The sequence below is a fragment of the Pristiophorus japonicus genome, chromosome 18 (genome assembly GCF_044704955.1).
Source record: "Pristiophorus japonicus isolate sPriJap1 chromosome 18, sPriJap1.hap1, whole genome shotgun sequence".
NCBI lineage: Eukaryota > Metazoa > Chordata > Chondrichthyes > Pristiophoridae > Pristiophorus > Pristiophorus japonicus.
The window spans coordinates 1,510,550-1,525,904 of NC_091994.1; the positions used below are offsets into that span (position 1 = coordinate 1,510,550).

Genomic DNA, 15,355 nt, shown 5'->3' on the forward strand with positions numbered 1-15,355 from the left:
GGGCAGTACTGAGGGAATGCTGCACTGTCGGAGGGCCAGTACTGAGGGAATGCTGCACTGTCGGAGGGCCAGTACTGAGGGAATGCTGCACTGTCGGAGGGCCAGTACTGAGGGAGTGCCGCACTGTCTGAGGGCCAGTACTGAGGAGTGCTGCAGTGTCGGAGGGGCAGTACTGAGGAGTGCTGCACTGTCGGAGGGGCAGTACTGAGGGAGTGCTGCACTGTCAGAGGGGCAGTACTGAGGGAGCACTGCACTATCGGAGGGCCAGTACTGAGGGAGTGCTGCACTGTCAGAGGGGGAGTACTGAGGGAGTGCTGCACTGTCGGAGGGGGAGTACTGAGGGAGTGCCGCACTGTCGGAGGGGCAGTACTGAGGGAGCACCGCACTGTCGGAGAGCCAGTACTGAGGGAATGCTGCACTGTCGGAGGGGCAGTACTGAGGGAGCGCCGCACTGTCTGAAGGGCAGTACTGAGGGAGTGCCGCACTGTCGGAGTGCCGTCTTTAAATTGAGACGTTACAACAATGATTAAACTTCAAAAGTACTTCATTGGCTGTAAAGCGGTTTGGGGTATCCTGATGTTGTGAAAGGTGCTGTATAAATGAAACTTTTTCTTTCTTTAGAAACCGATCTGGTTCACTGATATCCTTCAGAGAAGGAAACCAGCCATCCTTACCCAATCTAGGCCTACATGTGACTCCAGGCCACACCAACCTGGTTGACTTTTAATTGCCCTCTGAAGTGGCCTGGTAAGACACTCAGTCAGGGTGACTAGAGATAAAACAACAACAACTTGTATTTGTATAGCCTCTTTACTGTAATAAAACATCCCACAGCGCTTCACAGGAATGTAATCAAAGAGAATTTGACACCGAGTCACGTAAAGAGATATTAGGGCAGGTGAGGCAGGTTTTAAGGAGCACCTTAAAGGCTGAAGACACGGCCACCGATGGTGGAGCGATTATAATCAGGGATACTCAGGAGGGCAGAATTAGAGGAGTGCAGACATCTCGGGGAGTTGTGGGGCTGGAGGAGATTACAGAGATAGGGAGGGGCGAGGGCCATGGAGGGATTTGAAAACAAGGATGAGAAGTTTACTGGGTCAGCGAGCTCAGGGGGTAATGGGTGAGCAGGACTCGGTGCGAGTTAGGACACGGGGCAGCAGGTTTTTGGATAACCTCAAGTTTACGGAGGGTCGAAAATGAGAGGCTGACCAGGAGTGCGTTGGAATAATCAAGTCTAAAGGTAACAAAGGCAGGGTTGAGGGTTTCAACAGCAGATGAGCTGAGGCAGGGGCAAGAAATGATAGGCTTGCCAGCGATGCCCATATCCCGAGAATGAATAATGAAAAAACAACTTAGGTGGTGAGGACAGAATGGGGGGGGGTTCCGCTGTGATTCCTCTCATGGTCGAATGGTGTGATGACACTCACTGCCTCGGCTGTCACGTGAAAATGGCCAACTTGGGGGCAGGAGGGGGTGGGAGCATTGACGGGCTGCTGCACCACTTACAGGAGAGGAGACGAGGGGGAATGGCGGGGGGGCGGGGGCAGAGGAAAATGTGGTTTCTCAGGAAAATGTACAACGAAAAATAAATTGGGAAATGAAAGTTGTCAAAATGTCCCTGAGCCTCAATGCCATCTGCTCACAGACATCCACAGATGGCCCATCGAAAAACCCCTGTCTGTGTGTGTGTGTGGGGTTTTTTTTCCACACGGCATATGAGAAATATTGAACTGGGATATTAAATTAGCTCAATAAAGAGTTTAAACAAGACCGGGCAGAGTTTGAGCTTGCAATGCCGACAGAGAGCGGGAGTGGGGAACTTGCTATTCAGGAGTTTGAGACAGAGGTCTAAAGGTGCATGTGGTTCACAGGCCCTCTCCTTTGTCATGCTAATGGCCGCTGAATTAAAAAAAACACACGCACACAGACTTCTGTTCAATGGACCGTGAAATACAAATGATTTCTTCGGGAATGTCCAGTAAAAAGTCGGAGGTACGCAACGAGGAGAGAGAAAAAAAACAGAATTAAGGCAGGGAAATAAGCGAAGGAAAGTTGCTCGATTTTTGCGTCGAGAAAAAAAGAAATCACAGCTGAGAGGTGTGGGGTGGGCGGCAGGGGGGACGTTGTTTTTTCCCCTCCGCTTTTTGGCAAAAGGGTGTTTGGAGTTGCATATTAAAGAGGCGCTGCACTGTGTATACAGGTTACACAAAGGAGGCTATTATAATCACTGAAACTAATGCTGAGGCTTGAGAATTTAAAGATCTCCAGACAGTCTAGCATTTAATTTCGGACCAATAACAAAGAGAAGATGGATGGATCATGGGCATGTATACACAAAGAGCCTCCAGAATCTATTTTACATCAAGTACAATTCATAAATTAGCATCCATGAGCAGCACAAACGAGGTGTCACACTGCAGCCGTACCCCCGACTGTGTCCAGTTCTTCCTGCCCCCGGTTTTCCTTCGGCAGGAGAGGGAATGTGCTGCTACTAATGTCCGACTACTTTCAATCGCGTAGCGGTTAGGCCGCAACCCACGTTCAACGCTGAAACATTAGAAAGGATGGACACGGAAAGCGGCGCGGGACCAACAGCTGGATTTACGGCTTTTGGGTTTTTTGGGGCGAAAACGGCAGCGATACGTGAAAATGGCCGTTTTCACTCCGCTACCGATTTTAGGCCGAACTTTCGACCTTTGGTGTCATTGCAAAGGGAGGCATCCCGCGATTATTCACAGCGCAAAACGCGAGTTTCACCAACTTTATGCCAGAGTCGTTTGCATTGCGAGAGAGGCCTTGGGAGGTCGGGGGCGGGGGGGGAATAATTCTAAAAAACATTCCAAAACATTACCGAGACCCTTAACTAAATAATCACTGCAACAAAATTAAAAAATACAAACTTTAACTTACCTTTTTTGCAGGTTTTCTAACTCACCGTTGCTGGCAGGGCTGCACGGATGGGTTTGACCTGTCGATATTCTGGCCGTGGAATGTCGAAACTCGGACGGTAACACAATGCGCGGTGTTACGGTCCGTGCAGCTCTCCCCGGCGGTACGTCCCATCACCGCCGCAAACAAGGACCCGCGGATCGCTCCCGGGCTGAGCGACTTGGTTCTCGCCGCGGAGGGTCAAATCGCGGCAAAAACCCGACTGCAAACCCCCCCGGAAATCCAGCCGCGACATTCGGACAGATGTGATAAAGAGGGTATAAAAATCTCAAGGTTGGATCTGGGAGGGAAATTAAAGCAATACTTTTTTATGTTTTAAGCTTTAAAATAAAGGAACTAAATAGTGAGAATTCCAGTGCCACAATTTAATTTTTGAGGTGTTTTAAAAAAACTATTTCCCAGTATGTGGGCATCACTAGCAATTCCACATTTATTACCGCGACCAGGTCCAACACCGCCCCCAGTGCACCAGTGCAGCCTTCGATCGGCTGAGAAAAGAGTGTTTGAAGACCAGGCCCTCAAATCCACCACCAAGCTCATGGTCTACAGGGCTGTAGTAATACCCGCCCTCCTGTATGGCTCAGAGACATGGACCATGTACAGTAGACATCTTAAGTTGCTGGAGAAATATCACCAACGATGTCTCCGCAAGATCCTACAAATCCCCTGGGAGGACAGACGCACCAACGTTAGCGTCCTCGATCAGGCCAACATCCCCAGCATCGAAGCACTGACCACACTCGATCAGCTCCGCTGGGCAGGCCACATTGTCCGCATGCCCGACACGAGACTCCCAAAGCAAGCGCTCTACTCGGAGCTCCTTCACGGCAAACGAGCCAAAGGTGGGCAGAGGAAACGTTTCAAGGACACCCTCAAAGCCTCCCTGATAAAGTGCAACATCCCCACCGACACCTGGGAGTCCCTGGCCAAAGACCGCCCTAAGTGGAGGAAGTGCATCCGGGAGGGCGCTGAACACCTCGAGTCTCGTCGCCGAGAGCATGCAGAAACCAAGCGCAGGCAGCGGAAGGAGCGTGCGGCAAACCTGTCCCACCCTCCCTTTCCCTCAACCACTGTCTGTCCCACCTGTGACAGAGACTGTAATTCCCGTATTGGACTGTTCAGTCACCTGAGAACTCACTTTTAGAGTGGAAGCAAGTCTTCCCTGACTCCGAGGGACTGCCTATGATGATGGTGGTTTATTACCCATTCCCTAGTTGCCCTGAGATGGGGCAGGTAGACCTTCACCTTCAACCACCAGCAGTTTGACACAACTGAGTGTCTTGCTGGACCGCTTCAGACGGCATTACGAGTGGGCCATGGTGTAGGGACTGGAGTCACATACAGGCTCAGACCGGGTTAGGACAACAGCTTTCCTTTCCTAAAGGGACATCGGGGAACCAGGTGGGTTTCTAAAAGAAAGAAAGACGTATAGCACCTTTCACAACCACCGGATGTCCCAAAGTGCTTTGCAGCCAATTAAGTACTTTTGGAATGTAGTCACTGTTGTAATGTGGGAAACGCAGCAGCCAATTTGTGCACAGCAAGCTCCCACACAGCAATGTGATAATGACCAGATAATATGTTCTGGCTATGCTGATCGAGGGATAACTAGAGGCCCCAGGACACCGGGGAGAACTCCCCTGCTCTTCTTCAAAATAGTGCCGTGGGATCTTTTACATCCACCTGACGGGGCCTCGGTTTAATGTCTCATCTGACAATGTGGCACTCCCTCAGTACTGCCCCTCCGACAGTGCGGCACTCCCTCAGTACTGCCCCTCCGACAGTGCCGCGTTCCCTCAGTACTGCCCCTCCGACAGTGCAACACTCCCTCAGTACTGCCCCTCCGACAGTGCAGCGCCCCCTCAGTACTGCCCCTCCGACAATGCGGCACTCCCTTAGAACTGCCCCTCCAACAGTGAGACACTCCTTCAGTACTGCCCCTCCAACAGTGCGGCACTCCCTCAGTACTGCCCCTCCGACAGTGCGGCGCTCCCTCAGTACTGCCCCTCCGACATTGCGGCACTCCCTCAGTACTGCCCCTCCCTCAGTACTGCCCCTCATTGGAGCCAAGTGCTCCCAGGCAAAATTCATTTTGAGGCTGTAGAAACTCAAAGTTTGCAAAAACCCCAAATCAATGTGTCACAATTTTAAGTATGCACTAGACAGTATGCGATCAAAAATATTTATTTTATCTATGATCACTAATCATTTTCACAATTATCATTTTAACCGTCATCAGTTTTGCAACCGTCAACCTGCCAGTGTCTCAGTGTCTCTGTGTCCCAGAGTCTCAGTGTCCCAGTGTCCCAGTGTCTCTGTGTTTCTGTGTCTCTGTGTCCCAGTGTCCCAGTGTCTCTGTGTCTCAGTGTCCCAGTGTCCCAGTGTCTCTGTATTTCTGTGTCTCAGTGTCCCAGTGTCCCAGTGTCTCTGTGTTTCTGTGTCTCTGTGTCCCAGTGTCTCAGTGTCCCAGTGTCTCTGTGTTTCTGTGTCTCTGTGTCCCAGTGTCCCAGTGTCTCAGTGTTCCAGTGTCCCAGTGTCATAAGAACATAAGAAGAATTAGGAACAGGAGTAGGCCATCTAGCCCCTCAAGCCTGCTCCGCCATTCAACAAGATCATGGCTGATCTGGCCGTGGACTCAGCTCCACTTACCCGCCCGCTCCCCGTAACCCTTAATTCCCTTATTGGTTAAAAATCTATCTATCTGTGATTTGAATACATTCAATGAGCTAGCCTCAACTGCTTCCTTGGGCAGAGAATTCCCAGTGTCCCAGTGTCCCAGTGTCTCAGTGTCCCAGTGTACCAGTGTCCCAGTGTCTCAGTGTCTCAGTGTCTCAGTGTCCCAGTGTCCCAGTGTCCCAGTGTCTCACTGTCCCAATGTCCCGGTGTCTCAGTGTCTCAGTGTCCCAGTGTCCCAGTGTCCCAGTGTCCCAGTGTCTCACTGTCCCAATGTCCCGGTGTCTCAGTGTCCCAGTGTCTCAGTGTCCCACTGTCCAAGTGTCTCAGTGTCCCAGTGTCTCATTGTCCCAGTGTCCCAGTGTCTCAGTGTCCCAGTGTCCCAGTGGCCCACTGTCCCAGTGTCCCACTGTCCCAGTGTCCCAGTGCCCCAGTGTCCCAGTGCCTCAGTGTCCCAGTGCCCCAGTGTCCCAGTGTCCCAGTGCCTCAGTGTCCCAGTGCCCCAGTGTCCCAGTGTCCCAATGTCCCAGTGTCCCAGTGTCTCAGTGTTCCAGTGTCCCAGTGCCCCAGTGTCCCAGTGTCCCAGTGTCTCAGTGTCCCAGTGTCCCAGTGTCTCAGTGTCTCAGTGTCCCAGTGTCTCACTGTCCCAGTGTCCCAGTGTCCCAGTGTCTCAGTGTCCCAGTGTCCCAGTGTCTCAGTGTCTCAGTGTCTCAGTGTCCCAGTGTCCCAGTGTCCCAGTGTCTCACTGTCCCAATGTCCCGGTGTCTCAGTGTCTCAGTGTCCCAGTGTCCCAGTGTCCCAGTGTCTCACTGTCCCAATGTCCCGGTGTCTCAGTGTCCCAGTGTCTCAGTGTCCCACTGTCCAAGTGTCTCAGTGTCTCAGTGTCCCAGTGTCTCACTGTCCCAGTGTCCCAGTGTCTCAGTGTCTCAGTGTCCCAGTGTCTCACTGTCCCAGTGTCCCAGTGTCTCAGTGTCCCAGTGTCCCAGTGCCTCAGTGTCCCAGTGCCTCAGTGTCCCAGTGCCCCAGTGTCCCAGTGTCCCAATGTCCCAGTGTCCCAGTGTCTCAGTGTTCCAGTGTCCCAGTGCCCCAGTGTCCCAGTGTCCCAGTGTCTCAGTGTCCCAGTGTCCCAGTGTCTCAGTGTCTCAGTGTCCCAGTGTCTCACTGTCCCAGTGTCCCAGTGTCCCAGTGTCTCAGTGTCCCAGTGTCCCAGTGTTTCAGTGTCTCAGTGTCTCAGTGTCCCAGTGTCCCAGTGTCCCAGTGTCTCACTGTCCCAATGTCCCGGTGTCTCAGTGTCTCAGTGTCCCAGTGTCCCAGTGTCCCAGTGTCTCACTGTCCCAATGTCCCGGTGTCTCAGTGTCCCAGTGTCCCAGTGTCTCAGTGTCCCACTGTCCAAGTGTCTCAGTGTCTCAGTGTCCCAGTGTCTCACTGTCCCACTGTCCAAGTGTCTCAGTGTCTCAGTGTCCCAGTGTCTCACTGTCCCAGTGTCCCAGTGTCTCAGTGTCCCAGTGTCCCAGTGCCTCAGTGTCCCAGTGTCCCAGTGTCCCAGTGCCTCAGTGTCCCAGTGCCCCAGTGTCCCAGTGCCCCAGTGTCCCAGTGTCCCAGTGCCTCAGTGTCCCAGTGCCCCAGTGTCCCAGTGTCCCAATGTCCCAGTGTCCCAGTGTCTCAGTGTTCCAGTGTCCCGGTGTCTCAGTGTCTCAGTGTCCCAGTGTCCCAGTGTCCCAGTGTCTCACTGTCCCAATGTCCCGGTGTCTCAGTGTCCCAGTGTCCCAGTGTCTCAGTGTCCCACTGTCCAAGTGTCTCAGTGTCTCAGTGTCCCAGTGTCTCACTGTCCCAGTGTCCCACTGTCCCAGTGTCCCAGTGCCCCAGTGCCTCAGTGTCCCAGTGCCCCAGTGTCCCAGTGTCCCAGTGCCTCAGTGTCCCAGTGCCCCAGTGTCCCAGTGTCCCAATGTCCCAGTGTCTCAGTGTTCCAGTGTCCCAGTGCTCCAGTGTCCCAGTGTCCCAGTGTCTCAGTGTCCCAGTGCCCCAGTGTCTCAGTGTTCCAGTGTCCCAGTGCCCCAGTGTCCCAGTGTCTCAGTGTCCCAGTGTCCCAGTGCCCCAGTGTCCCAGTGTCCCAGTGCCCCAGTGTCCCAGTGTCTCAGTGTCCCAGTGCCCCAGTGCCCCAGTGTCCCAGTGTCCTACAGCTTCATGGTCACTTTTGCTGCTATCAGCTTTTTAATACTCAGATATTTTAAACTGAATTCAGATTTCCCAAGCTGCCACGCGGAATTCGGTTTGCTGGATTATTAGCTCAGAGACACAACTCACCACAGCCAGGCAGTCGAAGGCTCCACAACATGTAGCGACAGATTCCATTGCTGGGAGTGAGAGAACATTTCCTGAGCCTCAGCAATGTCTCTGTGCACTTGGCACTGTAATCTGCTTCTAAATAAAGAACAGCTTTCAAAGGCAAACAGCAACGCAGTGTTCCCAAGGTTTCTAAAGAGGCCTCAGGCTCTTAACTTTAAATTCTCAATTAAGCCCCAAGTCCCTGCAAGAGTTGAACACTTGCTTCTGTCTCTGGAGAACCTTTTCTGGCACCTCTCCTGCCATCCTGGATAAGATATGAAGAAAAACGTGCTCTCTGGGAGTTCCTCCTTTGGTGTTGAAGGTTGTGGGTTCAAACCCACTTCAGAGACATAAATCTAAGCCGACACTCCCTGTGCCAGTACTGAGGGAGCTGTCGGAGGGGCAGTACTGAGGGAGCACTGCACTGTGGGAGGGGCAGTACTGAGGGAGTGCCGCACTGTCGGAGGATCAGTACTGAGGGAGCGCCGCACTGTCGGAGGGGCAGTACTGAGGGAGTGCCGCACTGTCGGAGGATCAGTACTGAGGGAGCGCCGCACTGTCGGAGGATCAGTACTGAGGGAGCGCCGCACTGTCGGAGGGGCAGTACTGAGGGACCGCCACACTGTCAGAGGGGCAGTACTGAGGGAGTGCTGCACTGTCGGAGGGACAGTACTGAGGGAGTGCTGCACTGTCAGAGGGGCAGTACTGAGGGAGCGCCGCACTGTCGGAGGGGCAGTACTGAGGGACCGCCACACTGTCAGAGGGGCAGCACTGAGGGAGTGCTGCACTGTCGGAGGGGCAGTACTGAGGGAGTGCTGCACTGTCAGAGGGGCAGTACTGAGGGAGTGCTGCACTGTCGGAGGGGCAGTACTGAGGGAGTGCCGCACTGTCGGAGGGGCAGTACTGAGGGAGTGCTGCACTGTCGGAGGGGCAGTACTGAGGGAGTGCTGCACTGTCGGAGGGGCAGTACTGAGGGAGTGCCGCACTGTCGGAGGGGCAGTACTGAGGGAGTGCCGCACTGTCGGAGGTGCCATCTTCAGATGAGACGTTAAACCGAGGCTCCGTCTGCTCTCTCAGGTGGATGTAAAAGATCCCACGGCCACTACTTCGAAGAAGAACGGGGAGTTCTCCCCGGTGTCCTGGGGCCAATATTTATCCCTCAACATAACAAAAACAGTTGATCTGGTCTTTTCGAGTCTTTTCAAATTTGTTTATCGATGCCGCTGTGGTCAGTCTGGTTGCTCTTAAGCTCCAAATATTCCATTGTAGACGCTATTGCTTCTGCCTCAATCCTCACTGAGCTGAAATCAAGAAACATCGCGTCCCCCTCCCCCCGCTGTCTAACTCATCCTTTCTCAAGGTCTCAACAAACCTCTCCAGTTCCGTCAGCCTCCCTGAGTATAGGAACACAGGAATAGCTGGACACAAAGAGAGGAGGTCCATCTGATTCACCTTCTACCATCCTGGTAGTCGCACAATACAACGATAATGGAGCTGCTGACCAATCACAGCGATCAATTTCGATCAATGAGTCTACAACAGGCCCAGACACAATGTGAGGAAACCGCCAGTGCGGGAGAGCTGTGGGAACCACAGGCCCTCCCGAGCTCGCTATACTCCCCACACGGCACAGCTCACATTACTCACATACTGGCTGCTTTTAAAATGCAAACTCCTACACTTTGGGCTGTCTTGTCCTAAACCAGACAGGGATGGGATGTTGCATTTTGTTAAATGCCGTGAACGTGCGTGAGTTGGGTCACCATGCATACATATGGCTGGCTCATTGATACAAGCGAGTGGAAAATAAGTTGCAATCAGATCCCAGAAGGAACATGGAGGATGGAAAAGGAGATAATCTGTACGGGCAGAATTCAGGGGCACATCTTTAGGGCCATTCAAAGGCCCAGTTGGATGCAGGACTGGGAGAGTTGGAAAATCAAAAGGGCAGTGTAATGTGTAATGTAATGAGAGGTGATCTTATTGAAACATATCAAATACTGAGGGCGCTTGACAGGGTAGATGCAGAGAGGATGTTTCCCCTCGTGGGGGAATCTAGAACTAGGGGGTATAGTTTCAGAATTTAAAACTGAGATGAGGAGGAATTTCTTCTCTCAGAGGGTTGGAAATCTGTGGAATTCTCTGCCTCAGAGAGCTGTGGAGGCTGGGTCATTGAATATATTTAAGGCGGAGATAGACAGATTTTTGAGTGATAAGGGAGTAAAGGGTTATGGGAAGCGGGCAGGGAAGTGGAGCTGAGTCCATGATCGGATCAGCCATGATCTTATTGAATGGCAGAGCAGGATCGAGGGGCCGAATGGCCGACTCCTGCTCCTATTTCTTATGTTCTTATGTTCATGGGTTCTTTGCTTAAGAATCCATAGCAACACATTGCTATAAAGAACTAGTTGGTTTATTAGCAAAGGTTTAACAATCACACTACACATTACCGGTTCATCAACCAGGCTCAAAACCACCTGCCCCATCGTGGATCCCCCGAACCCAACTGGCTGGGGTTTTATTGAGTCTTGTGAACATCACGTGACTGGCTAAGCCACTCCAAACTCAACAGCTCTACAACTATTTTAAAATAGCTTTAAATCAAGTGCCCCCTTGTGGTAAGGGCACTAGAACCCTCAAATTAACAAACTAACTGGGAACTTTGCCAAATTAAATTAAAATTTGGTTGCCGGGGGTGATGATGCACTCCAGTCCCTCCGGTGCCCACCTCTCTCGGAAGGCCATGAGTGTACCGGTGGATACCGCGTGCTCCATCTCCAGGGACACCCTGGCCCGGATGTAACCGCGGAAGAGAGGCAGGCAGTTGGGCTGAACGACCCCCTCGACCGCCCGCTGCCTGGACCGGCTGATGGCCCCCTTGGCCGTGCCCAGAAGCAGTCCTACGAGGAGGCCTTCCGACCCTCCACACAGGGTGCCCAAAGATCAGGAGCGTGGGACTGAAGTGCAACCAGAAATTGAGGAGCAGCCCCTTCAAATATTGGAAGAGGGGCTGCAACCTCACACACCGAACATACACGTGGAACACGGACTCCTCCAGACCACAGAAATTACAGACGGCCTGGGAATCTGTGAACCGACTTAAAAACTTATTGCACAAAACTGCCGCGGGCAATACCCTCCAGGCCAAGTCCCCAATAAATAAAGGGAAGTCTCAACAGCTGTACAAACCTGTGAGCAGGCAGGTTGTAGCAGCAGGACAAAGAGCCGTTTCTCATCGTTGATCTTGCGTGTTCTTCTGTTGATGCCTGCGCAGCAATGGCGGTTAACCTGCAGTAGCGGGTCACCATGGATACCAAGCCCTGACAGACCAGCCCTCAAACCCTCAACTCCGTCTTGTTAGTGTGTAATTTTCTTACTTTGTAACCCCAGACCTTGGGAAGTTGGTAGAAAGTGTGTAGATTATGCTAATTTAAGAATCATTGTTTAAACAGTGTACAGTTTTGGTCTCCTTACCTAAGGAAGGATATACATGCCTTAGAGAGAGTGCAACAAAGCTTCACCAGACTGATTCCTGGGATGGGAAGGTTGTCCTATGAGGAGAGATTGAGTAGATTGGGCCCATACTCTCCTGAGTTAGAAGAATGAGAGGTGATCTCATTGAAACGTGTAGAGCTTGACAGGGTAGATGCTGAGAGGATGTTTCCCCCGGGCTGGGGAATCTAGAACCAGGGGTCACAGTCTCAGGATAAGGGGTCGGCCATTTAGGACTGAGATGAGGAGGAATTTCTTCACTCAGAGGGTGGTGAATCTTTGGGATTCTCTGCCCCAGAGGGCTGTGGAGGCTCAGTCTATTCAAGGATGAGATCGATAGATTTTTGTACTCGAGGAGAATCGAGGGATATGGGGATCGGGCGGGAAAGTGGAGTTGAGGTCGAAGATCAGCCGTGATTGTATTGAATGGCGGAGCAGGCTCGAGGGGCCGAATGGCCGACTCCTGCTCCTATTTCTTATGTTCTTATGGGTGCAGGAACAGAGAGACCTGGGAGCTCACGTACACAAACCTTGGATTACATACTTCAAATGGAAAGCATTTACAGGGCTATGGGGTATGAGCAGGGTGTGCGGGGTGGGACTAATTGAATAGCTCAAAGAGCCAGTACAGACACGATGGGCGAATGGCAAACCTCTGTGCTGTATGATTCTACGAGGGGTGTAAGTAGGAATTGAGCACAGATATAAGGGGCTGGATCTTGTGCTTGCTGCCTCTGTTTTCACCCCAGAGGGGCGGCACTGGCAGTGGTGAGCTCCCAGTGCCCTGCCGGGACGTTCGGGGCCGGTATCGGTGGGACACGGAGCATTACCGCCCGGGGGAGGTGAGCCGGTGTGCAACACCTCCTGGGCGTGACTCCGGCTCGATTTGTGGCTCCCGCCCGATCCGTACGCCCCGCGGTGTGCCCCCTGCTGGGACCACCTGGGAAAGCGGACGGCCCGGTTTTAGCGGCCACAGAGAGGGAAGGAATGTCCACCTCGGGCAAGCGAGGTTGGGTTTTTTTGTGAGTCATGTTGTGGTGGCATGGGCTGTGTATTGGGAATGTTTCTGGTGGGTTTTTCAGGTTGTTTTCTCACCCCACAGACCTCTCTTGGTGCACTCCCGGGCCGGCTGTTTAGCTCAGGATTGTCCCTTGCCCATCCTAGCGCCCCGAGAGAGATACACACAACGCCTCCCGTAGTGCCCCGCCCACACTCAGGATCCCGCCCCCACACTCAGGGCCCCTCTCCCGCTCCACACTCAGGGCCCACCCCCGCCCCACACTCATGCCCCGCCCCCACATACTCAGGGCCCCACCCCCCCCACACACTCAGGGCCCCACCCCCCCCACACACTCAGGGCCTGCCCCCGTCCCACACTCAGGGCCCCGTCCCACACTCAGGGCCCGCCCCCGCCCCACACTCAGGGCCCCGCCCCCCCACACACTCAGGGCCCCGCCCCCCCACACACTCAGGGCCCCGCCCCCCCACACACTCAGGGCTGCGCCCCACACACTCAGGGCCCCGCCCCACACTCAGGGCCCCGCCCCCCCACACACTCAGGGCTGCGCCCCACACTCTCAGGGCCCCGCCCCACACTCAGGGCCCCGCCCCACACACACTCAGGGCCCCGCCCCACACTCAGGGCCCCGCCCCCCACACACTCAGGGCCCGCCCCCCCCACACACTCAGGGCCCCGCCCCACACACACTCAGGGCCCCGCCCCACACTCAGGGCCCACCCCCCCCCACACACTCAGGGCCCCGCCCCACACACTCAGGGCCCCGCCCCCCCACACACTCAGGGCCCGCCCCCCCCACACACTCAGGGCCCCGCCCCACACACACTCAGGGCCCCGCCCCACACTCAGGGCCCACCCCCCCCCACACACTCAGAGCCGCGCCCCACACACTCAGGGCCCCGCCCCACACACTCAGGGCCCCGCCCCACACACTCAGGGCCCCGCCCCCCCACACACTCAGGGCCCCGCCCCCCCACACACTCAGGGCCCGCCCCCCCCACACACTCAGAGCCGCGCCCCACACACTCAGGGCCCCGCCCCCCCCACACACTCAGGGCCCCGCCCCCCCACACACTCAGGGCCCCGCCCCCCCCACACACTCAGGGCCCCGCCCCCCCACACACTCAGGGCCCCGCCCCACACTCAGGGCCCCGCCCCCCCACACACTCAGGGCCCCGCCCCACACTCAGGGCCCCGCCCCCCCACACACTCAGGGCCCCGCCCCACACTCAGGGCCCCGCCCCCCCACACACTCAGGGCCCCGCCCCACACTCAGGGCCCCGCCCCCCCACACACTCAGGGCCCCGCCCCACACACTCAGGGCCCTGCCCCACACTCAGGGCCCCGCCCCCCCACACACTCAGGGCCCCGCCCCACACTCAGGGCCCCGCCCCACACACTCAGGGCCCTCCCCCCACACACTCAGGGCCCCGCCCCCCCACACACTCAGGGCCCCGCCCCACACTCAGGGCCCCGCCCCACACACTCAGGGCCCTCCCCCCACACACTCAGGGCCCCGCCCCCCCACACACTCAGGGCCCCGCCCTCTACACACTCAGGGCCCCACCCACGCCCCCACAGTCGGGGCCCCACTGCCCAATGTTACTGACTGAGACGCACACTGTTCCTGGGCGCTAACTTTACCGCCCCGTCGCCATTACCGCCCCAAACTGAGCAAAGCCGAGAATCCCGCCCAACTTAAGATGTTTAATACGACATGGATACGTCGATATGTTCTGCACACTTTCCATGCTTTGGATAAAGAGCACATAAGATAAGGCGGAGCGAGAGACTGTGTAAAGTAACCTAACTTTGTAGATGAGAGACCTGCTCTCAGCTTTCAACAATCCAGAGAATGTGAGTTCGAAGCCCACCATGCCAATTTGATCATTTGAATTCAGGTTTTAAAATAATCTGTTGATTCAGCGAGCACAGGGTGTGATGGATGAGTGGGACTCGGTGCGAGTTAGGACACGGGGCAGTGAGCACAGGGGGTGATGGGTGAGTGGGACTGGGTGTGAGTTAGGACACGGGGCAGTGAGCACAGAGGGTGATGGGTGAGTGGGACTCGGTGCGAGTTAGGACACGGGGCAGTGAGCACAGGGGGTGATGGGTGAGTGGGACTGGGTGCGAGTTAGGACACGGGGCAGTGAGCACAGGGGGTGATGGGTGAGTGGGACTCGGTGTGAGTTAGGACACGGGGCAGTGAGCACAGGGGGTGATGGGTGAGTGGGACTGGGTGCGAGTTAGGACACGGGTCAGTGAGCACAGGGGGTGATGGGTGAGTGGGACTGGGTGCGAGTTAGGACACGGGGCAGTGAGCACAGGGGGTGATGGGTGAGTGGGACTGGGTGCGAGTTAAGACACGGGGCAGTGAGCACAGGGGGTGATGGGTGAACGGGACTGGGTGTGAGTTAGGACACGGGGCAGTGAATTTTGGATGACTTCAAGTTTAGGTCGGGTAGGGTGAGGGAGGCCGGCCAGGAGTGCATTGGAATAGTTCAGTCTGGAGGTAACAAAGGCATGGATGAGGGTTTCAGCAGCGGATGAGCTGAGGCAAGGGTGGAGACGGGCGATGTTACAGAGGGGCAAACAGGCGGTCTCAGTTATGCCACGGAGCGGAAACGAAAGCGAAGACTGAGAGAGAGAGAGAGTGAGAGAGAAAGGTTCCTGTTAACGATTGTTTCAGTTACTGGTTGTTCAGTCACCTACAGTTCTGTACGAACATCTAACAAGGAGCCCAGGGATTTAGCAATCCTTTGCATACGCAGAAAGAGAGAGAGCATGAATGTGTTTGAAGAGGCGAGCAATTACAGGGCTGCACGCCAGCTCTCCTTCCAGCGGTGTGGGTGCTGATGCCTTTTCATGTTGTGGGGATGTAAGGCCGACACTCCA

General features: G+C 55.0%; 1 long non-coding RNA gene across 1 annotated transcript in view; it reads right to left on the reverse strand.

Annotated features, from left to right (window-relative positions):
• The window catches only part of LOC139229095 (uncharacterized), a 61,322-nt gene extending 53,320 nt beyond the window's left edge, over positions 1 to 8,002 (reverse strand). The window contains exon 1 of the long non-coding RNA XR_011587657.1: positions 7,930 to 8,002. This is a non-coding gene — a long non-coding RNA (uncharacterized lncRNA). The remainder of the gene's footprint in view (positions 1 to 7,929) is intronic.
• Positions 8,003 to 15,355: the final 7,353 nt, after the last annotated feature.